Source organism: Anomalospiza imberbis, chromosome 14, assembly GCF_031753505.1.
Source record: "Anomalospiza imberbis isolate Cuckoo-Finch-1a 21T00152 chromosome 14, ASM3175350v1, whole genome shotgun sequence".
Classification (NCBI taxonomy): domain Eukaryota; kingdom Metazoa; phylum Chordata; class Aves; order Passeriformes; family Viduidae; genus Anomalospiza; species Anomalospiza imberbis.
Window position 1 is genome coordinate 3,276,597 of NC_089694.1, and position 10,472 is coordinate 3,287,068.

General features: G+C 39.3%; 1 long non-coding RNA gene across 1 annotated transcript in view; it reads left to right on the forward strand.

Moving 5' to 3' along the window:
• The window catches only part of LOC137482310 (uncharacterized), a 57,237-nt gene extending 47,049 nt beyond the window's left edge, over nt 1–10,188 (forward strand). The window contains exons 2-4 of the long non-coding RNA XR_011003999.1: nt 5,809–5,865; nt 9,204–9,294; nt 10,102–10,188. This is a non-coding gene — a long non-coding RNA (uncharacterized lncRNA). The remainder of the gene's footprint in view (nt 1–5,808; nt 5,866–9,203; nt 9,295–10,101) is intronic.
• The last annotated feature ends 284 nt before the right edge of the window (nt 10,189–10,472 follow it).

Genomic DNA, 10,472 nt, shown 5'->3' on the forward strand with positions numbered 1-10,472 from the left:
GACTTCCAGGCCATCAGGAAGGATTTATCAGGCCTAATCACAGGCTCCTTTATGGGGCCATAGCTCCTGTTTCAGTTCTTCCCAAGGAGGGAACGGCTCCATCAGTCTGGTCGATACCATAATCCCCTGTAAGGAAATACAGCTGCAGAGAAGAGTCTCTCTGTGTTTAGCAGGTGTTTATTTTTCCCCTCGGTGACAGCAGCTCATTAGTAGCTCTGGAGTCAATGAAATTAGAGCACTGTCAGTCCAGCAGAGCTAAATGGGGTTTGTCTCTAATGCTGGGACGCTGCAAGTCTTTATCCTACAGAGCTCCTTCAAAGGCGCGACTTCAGCTGGCCAGCAAAGCTGTTTCATTTGTTTGAGATGTTATTCTGGAGATCCAAGGGGCATATTAGAAAAATATGTTATGTAAAAGTGATGTTAATGATGCCCGAGAGTTGGCAACAGCAGTATAGACTTTCTTAATGCCTGTTAAGAACGGAGGAGTAGGTTTGGTTTATTTTTGTAGCTTAATGGCCAGGAAAAGGTTTGAGGGTGAGGGTGACATCACTCCTTGCTGCTGGATAGCTCTCCTCACCTCTGTTACTTATTCCTGTTTAAATTGTTTCTACTCCAGTCTGCTGTTATTTCTGCAAAAGGCTTTAGAACTACCTGTTATACCAGGCTGTTTAAGGTAGAAGAATATTTGCCAGTTCTAAATATGTTTTTCATTCTTTATTTTCACAATGAACAGGTAAAGTACAGTGAGTGCTCATGATTTTCATACTAGATTTGTAATTGGCTTTTGGAGGTCATCACTAAAACATGGTTAAAATGCTATTTCCACTGAGTGCTGTGTCAGAATTTTGGCTGCTGCTGCAACTCGAGTTTCAGTTTCTGTGTGCATTGTGCAGTGGCAAATAGCAAATTAAGGCTGTTGAGAGCACTGCTAAAACTTCCTTTGACTTTCAAAAGAGCAGTATCAGAACTCCACCACACTTTGGGTATGATTAGGAACTGCAGTGTCAATGCTAAAGGATAAACTGTTAGACAAAATTCATCAGTTGCACTCGATTACGTGCGTCAGGAATCTAAAACAGGCTCCCAAATGGAACGTGTAATTTAGCTATGAATGACAGCCTCTATGCCCCAGTACAGCTCAGTATCTGGCTGGAATGATTACTTAATGTCACTTTGTGCTCAGTTCTGAAAGATCCCCTGGACAGAATTTGCAAATATTTTAAGAAGTTGCTGTTGCCAGTGTCAGTACTGAGCAGTGCTGCAGATTAGATTTGGAATTATTTCAATTCCATTTCCTAACACCTTCCTTCAGTGGCTCCCCTTTTGGATCAAGTTGGAAATAAAAGTGGAATGTTTCCTAGCACTGCCTTCAGCTCCTTCAATCTGGCCTCTGCTATTCCAGTTGCCCCTCCTTCCACAAGGGGGAAAGTGGTAGTAGAGAATCACAGAATCACTGAAGAGTTTGGGTTGGAAGAGGCCTTAAAGATCATCTTGACTGGATTGAAACAAATCAGGAGAAAGTGCATTCACTACCTGCTCAAATTCACGTAGCTGTGTAAATTGACACAAAGTGAGCAGGGTTTGCAAAGGGCAGAAAGGGAATCACTGATAAAAAGCAGGAGAAACTGAGACTAAAACAAAGCCTATTTTGTGTATTTTGCTTTTCCAGATGCATTATAATTGTCTGTTCCCACATGATATGAATTATTCACTTCTATTATTATGCCAGACCTGTGGGAACACACTCATTTACCATTGGTGCATTTACCCACCTACATGTTCTGCTTGACTTAGCCAGAATCTGCAGCTGAGTTTGATTCAGCAGTTCCTCTGTCAGAGCTCCTAATAAACCCATAGACCATCATTGTACTAAAACAATTCCTGGTTTTGGTAGGCTGCTTCAAAGTGAATCCTAGAAAATCCGACTGTGTATATTTGCAGAGAAGGAAAGTGGGAAAAGAAAGAAATCTTTCAAAAATCAGAGGAAAATATTAGCAGTGTAGGATCTCATGGAATCCCAGAATGATTTGGGTTGGAAAGGACCTTAAAGCCCATCCAGTTTCACCCCTGCCATGGACAGGGACACCTTCCACTGTCCCAGGTTGCTCCAAGCCCCGTCCAACCTGGCCTTGGACACTTCCAGGGATGGAACAGCCACAGCTTCTCAGGGAAAATTCTGCTCCTCACCCTCCCAGGGGCAATTTCCTCCTGAACTCTCATCCAGACCTGCTCCTTGTCAGCATGAAGCCATCCCTCCTTGTCCTGTCTCTGCAGCTCCTGATGAGGGACAGAATGGTGGCTGGCCTAGTGATGCTATCAGAATGAGTTATTTACTGTGCATATGAATCAGTGTCATCCAGGAAAGAATTAGCATAAAGTAGAAAGTCTTTCAGGCCTTGTTTTATACCGCTAAGATAATTCTGTTTCTTGTATTGTGTGCCTTCCCTTTTTTAAAGCGCAAAGCCTCCTGCTGTTGTGGAGGTGAATTAGTACTGTACCATATTTGTTAAGTAGAAAAACCCCAGTTATGTTAAGTAAAACAAAAAAACCCAGCTAGTTTATTTTTATATAAAAATTCTGTGAAGATAGTTATAGGATTTCTTTGTGGGCAGCAATGATCTTTTTGCTGAACTACTGTTGCAATCGTTCACCTATCTAGTAATGAGAATGTATTTGCACGCTCACAATTAGCAAACCAGCACACAGAGTAAACAGTTAAAACCAAAAACACAACTAGGAGTACAGGCTAAAAAAACCTTTAGAAAACTCCCTGTAATTTCTTCAGGCTGCAGCATGCAATTTGTTTAAAAATATTTAAAATGGTGGTACTACATTTTTGATAAGGTTAAGAATGGTCTTTCTGTGTGTAAGATGCATGTGAGGCTTTTTTGAATAACTGGTGCTTTATTACTAGCAGAAATAGAATTAAAAATGATAAATATTTTTAAATAGGTGATAAAACCCTGCTAATAAAACCAATTTAAATTCCCTGGGAAACTTCTACCTCTTTTGTAAACATAAATCGTTTCAGTTTGCCTTGGAACTCTGTGAGCTAAAAGGTTTACAAAGTTATAAATATTTTGTGGAAATGGTAATATCAGAGATGTTTAATGTTGGGATTTCACTTTTTTCTACCATAAAAAAAGGTGAATAATATTTCAGCTTGGAGATGTGGGAGCGTAGGGCTGGGGAAGGGAGGACTTGGTGAGAAAAGGAGCAGTTTCAGATTTTAGGATGATGATGAGCAGCATTTGATGGTATTTTACCTCCTAACCTGGGCAGGACTCTGAGCTGGATGTTCTTTAAGGAGTGAGTGAGCATTTGTACTTCATGCTCTGCACACATGCACTGTGGCAGTAGCCTGCCTCAAAACCTTCTCTAGATATCCCAAAAAAGTGCCAGGTCCACCTGGGAGTCAGCAGCTCGCAGCAGGACCCAGAACCAGGCACTCCCTGGAAGCAGAGTCAGATCTATTCCAATTAAATACGTGTATAATAACTTAGGGTTTAGAGGAAGGGAATTAGTGAGTCCTTGGTGTGCACGTAGACATCCTTTTAGTCAAGACACCTTCTGTGAATTAGCATAAGAATTATGCAGATAAGCTCTTTATCTTGCTTCTCTGTAGTTCTTTGAAGTCCTTAGAAGTTTAGGAATTTAGCTAAAGGAAACTGAATAAGCAAGCAGCATTTTGTTTGTACAAGAGATTAACTTTGCTTAAATACAGGTATGGCTTCACATTGCTATCTACTGACAATCATTTTTCTGTATGCCCATGTAAAATTAATTTTATATCTAAGATGAGTTTTACAATTCACAGCATGTTGCTGTGGGTTGAATTCAAATTAATTTCTTAAGGAATAAGGGTATTCTCATGATGAATTTGGAACAGTGTTAGTCTTTGTGGCACTCCTAGAGAGAAGAAAATAAAAGGCATATTGCAGCAGACAAACTTGAGATGTACTTATTTAGATTTGCAGATAGGGAAGGAAGTCAGAGATACCAACCAAGAAAGGAGAGTGGAAACCTAAATTCCACAGCAATAAGAATTCCAAAAGACCTCAGTCCCAACAGGAGAATGTTGCCACTGTTCCCCAGTCTCTTACAGTCTTTTGTCCTCTGCCAGAAGGGTTCAGCAAAACCAGAATGGGAAGAGTTGGGTGGGAATGGGAAGAAGGGGAAGAAGAATGGTGTCCTGGTTTGGGCTGGGGTAGAGCCAATCTCATCTCAGCAGCTGGCACAGAGCTGTGCTTGGGTGCAGTGTGAGAAGGATGCTGATAACACTCTGGTGTTTTGGTTGTTGCTAAGTTGTGTTTATCCTAAATCAAGAACTTTTCTGTGTCTCGTGTTCTGCCAGTGAGGAGGTACCAAAACAGGATGTGACAGAGTAGAGCTGGGACAGGTGACCCAGCCTGGCCAAAGGGATATTCCACACCATAAAACCAGTGCCCAGTGCACAGACTGGGGAGTTCCCAGGAGTGGGGTTGATGCCTCAGGTTTTAGCTTTTATATTTTTCACATTCTGTGCTGCTTTAGTGTGCAGTTCTGAGCTTCATATTGGGGGATGGTGAGCTCTCAGCACAGAGCAGGGAGACAAAACAACTCCTGCTCCAGCTGGGCACCAAGGACAAATGATCCAAATCTCAGGCCCAAGAGCACAAACAACGTGGGCTGGAGAGAGAAAAACAAGCAGGATGGGACTGCCTGGGCTAAAGCTGGAATGGGACAATGAACTCCAGTGTGCCCATGGAGCAGAGCTGATCACAGTGAGAGCCCCCGGGAGCACTCGTGCATTTTGGGACCATTTGGGTTCATCTTGGGTGCAGCCCTGGCTGGGCTCTGGTGCTGCCCGAGGTGGATCCATGGAGGAGATCCTTTAACAAATCTCTGCTTTATTCTTTAACTCTGTCCAGCCTCTGTTCTAGCTCAGCCTTGATAAGGTGTCAGGGCCATTTGGGGTTTGGGGACCGGGTCTGGCACTTGTCAGGGCATGGTGAGCAATGGTATTTTGCACAACTCGGTTGTTTTCCTTCTTCTTTTTATTATTCTAATTAATATTTACTATCATTATCATATTCTACTTTGTTTCAATTATTGAACTGTTCTTATCTCAAGCCACGGGTTTTACTTTTGACTGTCCTTCCCATCCCTCTGGGGTGGAGTGAGGAGGGTGAATGAGGAGCTCTGTGGTGCTCAGTTGCCACCTGGGCTAAAACCATGACAAATCTTACTCTGAACTTGGCTTCCCCTGTTCTGCAAGCAAAGGATTCATCCCAACAGGTAGCAGGTAACTGCCTTAAAAAATCAAAAGCAAAACAACTTAATACGATTCTGTTCTAGGAACACAAATTTTCCACTGAACTAAATTTATCAAAACAGATTATCAAAGTTTTATAATTAACTTCCTAGCAAATAGGAATTAGCATATATTATATGAGTGCTGTGTGTTAATCAAAGGATATTTAGTGAGGCACCCACCTATGCATGCCCAGGAATTACAAAGTTAATGAGAGACAGCAGCACATGTAACTGTAACTAATTAAGCAAGACACAAAAAATTCTGTAGATGTTTGACTGAATATGTTAGAATTTATTCATTATCATATTTACATGGTGAGTTTATTCCAGTATTTAAGTTTGGCAAAGTAAGATATTTATAGTTAACTTTCTGTCTGCTGTACAGGTACACCCTCAATGCATTGCTTTGGTTTGCAACTCCTGTATTTTAAATTCAAAAAAGGCTAAATACCTAAAGGTCTTTGACCCTGGGTAGGTTGAATTAGCACAAGAGGTTGTTTTTATTTATTGCAGAAGGAAACTTACAGGCAATAAGTGCTTAAAACCCAGGCATCAAGAGGCTGCCACAAGGTTTGTGGACTAAACCAAGGGCTCAAAGTGGTGCCACAGGGACTAAAGCAGGTTAGAAATAGTTAGGCTACACTTAGAAATATTTTTCACAAAAGTTCAATAATTACATGTAGCTTCTGTGATTCTACATTGAGCTTTTTCTACTTGTTTATACATAGATGTGTACTTAAAATTAATTAAAAGGGATAAGTAATGATTCATTTTTGTAGAGGGATGAACAATGACAGTATAAACACCCAGACAGTTTTCTACACCGTTCTCCAAGAGAAGAAAAGTGCTTGTTTTAAAGGTATGTCGAATAAAAATGTCTAATATATCTCTATAATAACAGTCTAGGTTGCAAAGTGCTGTGTAGACACTTAGGTATGAATATGAGGAGCCACCTAAATTTTTACCTCTCACAGATAATGTTTTCTCTCTTTAGACTGAGTTATATTGTACCCTCCAATATGAAATCAGAAATAATGTGTAACCCTAGACATTAGTGTAGACATTAAGAGAATTGTGTGAACTTATTGACAAGGTGTTTATTTGTTTTACGATAAGGAAGGGCTTCTGTAACTAAATTTATTCAATGCATAAGGGAAAGAAAAAGTAAAATGTATAGAAAATCATCTGTGATTCTGAAACACAAATAGAGAAGTTTAGATGAGAAACTAGCATTGTTTGTGTCCTTAATTTATTTTCATGATTTTCTGCATCAAAATGTGAAATGCTCTGGCTGGTTTTAATTAAACCTGAAAAATGAAGACTGTTTGCTTCTTTTTACCAAAAATATTGTTGGTTATGGAGCATATGTTGTTGATCTAGACTGCCAGCTCTCACTGTTCAGATGTGCTTGAGTTTCCTTTTTATCCACTTTGAGCTTCTGAAAGGGTTCTTGGTTGCTTTTTACGCACTAAGATGTCTTTGGAAGTGAAACCTATTGGTTGAAATCCATCTTCACTGTTGATCAGCAGAGCTCTGGTGAGTGGCAGGCTCATGTGCTGTCACTGAGAAGGATTGAATATCACAGTTGCTTCATCCACAGAAAAAAACCCTGATTTTTGGTGTTGTCAAAGATTTGGAGGAGTTGAGGCAATTGGCTTTCAGCTTTGCTTCCCATGGAAACAAAGGTCATGAGATTTCTGCTGTCTCCTCCTTGATAACATTTCTAATCTCTTGGGCAGTTTTAAACTAGTTTGTCTCAAAGTCACTGTGCTTCCACAGATTTGCTGAATCTGTGTTTGGATTGATATCAAAATAGTGCTATTGAGGAAAAGCTGTAGTCTGAGCTCAGCCTTAGAACTGAACATTACAAAATCCACTGACACAGCCATTAGGGTTTGCTCTGGGATCAGACTTTAAGGAGTATTTACTGCTTTTTTGTGTTAGATAACAGTGTTTCTCTGTGAGGTCAAAAATGAGGCCCTGAAACAACAAAAAGGTTGTTAACTTACATCAGTAGAATAGAAATTGTGTTCTGAGGGTGGTGATGAGGTATTGAAAGTAACATCTATGGTAGGAATACTGATAATTTACAGACCATTGGATCAAAAGAGGGGTTTTTTATGCCACAAGCCTTTCAATTTTTTGTGTTATCCATTTCTTTTTCTGTTTGAATCTTTGTCACCTTTAAGAATTTCACACATGGTAGATGTGATGGGGATCTGTTTGGGCCAGCTAGTAGATGTGGTTTTGCATCACAAACGCAGTCAGGGAATAGATTCATTCTTCCATTGTTGAACAGTGGAAGGGAAGTGGAAGGGACTTGCATATCCACTTTTCAAAGGCAGGATTTTACCTTTTCTTTCAAAGAATTAATGCAATTTTCTTATTTTCTGATTGGATCATGTAGAAAAATAAGAGAGGACTACTCAGGAAAGAAATTACCTTTCTCTGATAAATCAAGGAATAAAAGTTGACATTGCAAAGATGTTCCCCTTCCAATAGATTGCACAAAGATGGCACAAAAAATCAGTGGAAGGCAGGTCTAGGAAAGGTGGTTGGAAGTGATTAGGCTGGTAATTAAAGCGTTTTATTTGGGGAAGTTGTTGTTTGCAATCTCTGCTCTGCCGTCCCTCTGTCCTCTGGGTGGTGCCCTGACAGTGCATCATGAAGGCAAGTCCACAGCTGGAGTTTGAAGTTTCAATAAACTGGGGAGAGCAGCTCTGAGGTACAAGAGCTTGAACTCCATGGTTCTGATCCTTAAGATCTTGTTCATGTTGTAAGATTACAATACTTTATGCAGCAAGGTCAGATCTTCCTCTGCTGAGGGTCATCACAGGGGCAAAGGCAGAACAGGACTTGGACCTGAGCACATCACAGCTCCAGCAAATCCATTCTCTTACTGCTATCACTATTTAAAAATACTAGCAGCAAGGATGTGATAATATTCAATTTTTAAATCTGATTCTTAATTATTTTGTGGAGAGGAGTGTCAGAGATGGCAGAGGAAGGTAATACTAGAGAAGTTTTAATTTCACTGGTTTGGCTGTGGGTTTTTTTTTTTTTTTTCTTTTTTTAGAGATCAGGTCTGTCTTATTTATAAAATGTCTAATTCCAGTCTAAAATAAATAGAAAATTCATTCAGACACTGAATGGTGAGTGATCAGTGTGAGTGATCCCCACAGAAGTGCATAAAAGTTTCTCATTCAGTTGAAAGTTGAGTTCAGGGAATGAAGTGTTAAACGCAAACAGAACTGAAAGCTGTACTCATCACTAAGTCTACTTTTTCCTGGATTTTTTTTTTTTTTTTTTTTTTTTTTTTTTTTTTTTTTTTTTTGCTGTACTTAAACTACAAGTGAAACCTTCCAAATGCTTGTATTTCCATGGCTCTTCCATGAGTAAGTAGATCTTTCATCTTTGTGGACAATAAAATGTTCCACAGGAGAAGTCTGAGCACGCAGCTGATTCCTGTGAATTGCTGCTGTATTCTTTAAATACTTGTGCATGTTAGTGTGTACAGAAATATCATTAAACTGTTAAGAAAATCTAGTGTGGCTGAAAAATAGTGTAGAAGGACTAAAAGGGTTTTTTTTATGTGCCAACATGATGCTGGTGGCTGAAAAATGGATGTGAAAGACTGTCAGAAAATGTGCTGTTGAATTGTGGAGAAACAAGTCATAATGATGTTAATAAATGAGTTCATTATGGTCATATTTAAATAATGTCCATGTAATGCACGCTAGTCCTCTCAATTAATTTTTTTTTTCTTTTTGGACTCCTCTTGTATATATTTTAAAAAAGAAGGTGAAACATTTGGGATTTGTGGACAGTACTGGGCAGTAATGCCACCTGAATAACCACTGTGGCAGTCTTGAAATTCAAGAATTCAGATTCTCCTCTGTTTCCTACAGATGCACAGAGGTTATTCCTTCCACACTTCATTTGAAATCCATTCTGTATTTTTCCTCTGTGCCTCTGAGTTCTCTGTCAGCACGCAGAAAGGTACAAGTGACTTTCTTTAAAATATCTTTGCTCTGAACTTAGAGATGAAGATCAGATCAGAATTTTTTCCTTGTATAGTTTTTTTCTGGTGCTTTTGGAGGGATGAAGCAAAGGACTTTCAAAGCAGATTGGATTCATTCCAGCACCAGACAATGCATTTGATTATGAGGCCCCAAGATCAAGGCAACGTCTTGAAACCAGCCTCACTTCAAATAATGCACGGCTGAGATGTGCAGATTGGTTTGATCTGCATCTTTGTGTACATCCATCTCTTGGAGGGTTTTTTCCCTCCAGTGGAACATTAGAGGACTTTTTCCAAGTTGACAATAGAATGAACATCCCATTTTGTACTTCCTATTAATCCCCTGTTTCTGGAATAATTTTTGCTGATAACAGGAATTAACAAATTTCTCAGTTTTATAGAGAGACGGCAGGAATGGCCAGTGATCACCAATTCCTGAAATCTCAGTTGTTGAAGACGTTAGACCACTGAATACAAACCCTTAATTTTTTTTTTTTTTTTTCAGTAAGGGTCAAAGTTTTTACATCTCTTGCCAATTCTCTCTCAATTTTTTTTCTCATGACTCCAGTGGGAGGTGGTGTGATACTTCAAACACCTGATTTGTGGAGGCACTCGATTAAGAATCTCAGCTCTTACATTTTTTACATTAAAGAGGCAATGAGAAAAGAAGTGTACTTATCTTGCTACTGCAGTTTACCATTGCCATTGTGCTGCCACAAATGTGTATAGTATATCATATTTTGATTTTTGACTATCATTTCTTGCATATTTCCATTCTATTTTAGTGAACTGGAGGCAAGGTGATGAAATAGAAAATACCTCTGAATGAGAAAATGGGCAGAGAGACTGAGAGGTAAATCTGTGACACAAATTGTTATTTCCTCAAGCTGTTAGATAAGACAGAACCAAGAAAGCAGGCAATAAAAGCAGACCAAAATGGAAAAACAGGAGGTTATTGACATATGATCTAAATTAAAACGCGTTGTCTTTCATTTTTTAAGCATTCACTTTCTGCCACATTCAGAAATGAATAAGTTGTCCACTGCCTCCAAAAGAATTTGACACTTCAGTGTCTGCCCATTATTATATATGCTGTCTTTTTTAAACAGAGAAGCATAGAAGAAATTTTATGCTTTCAATATCTGTATGCCTATTT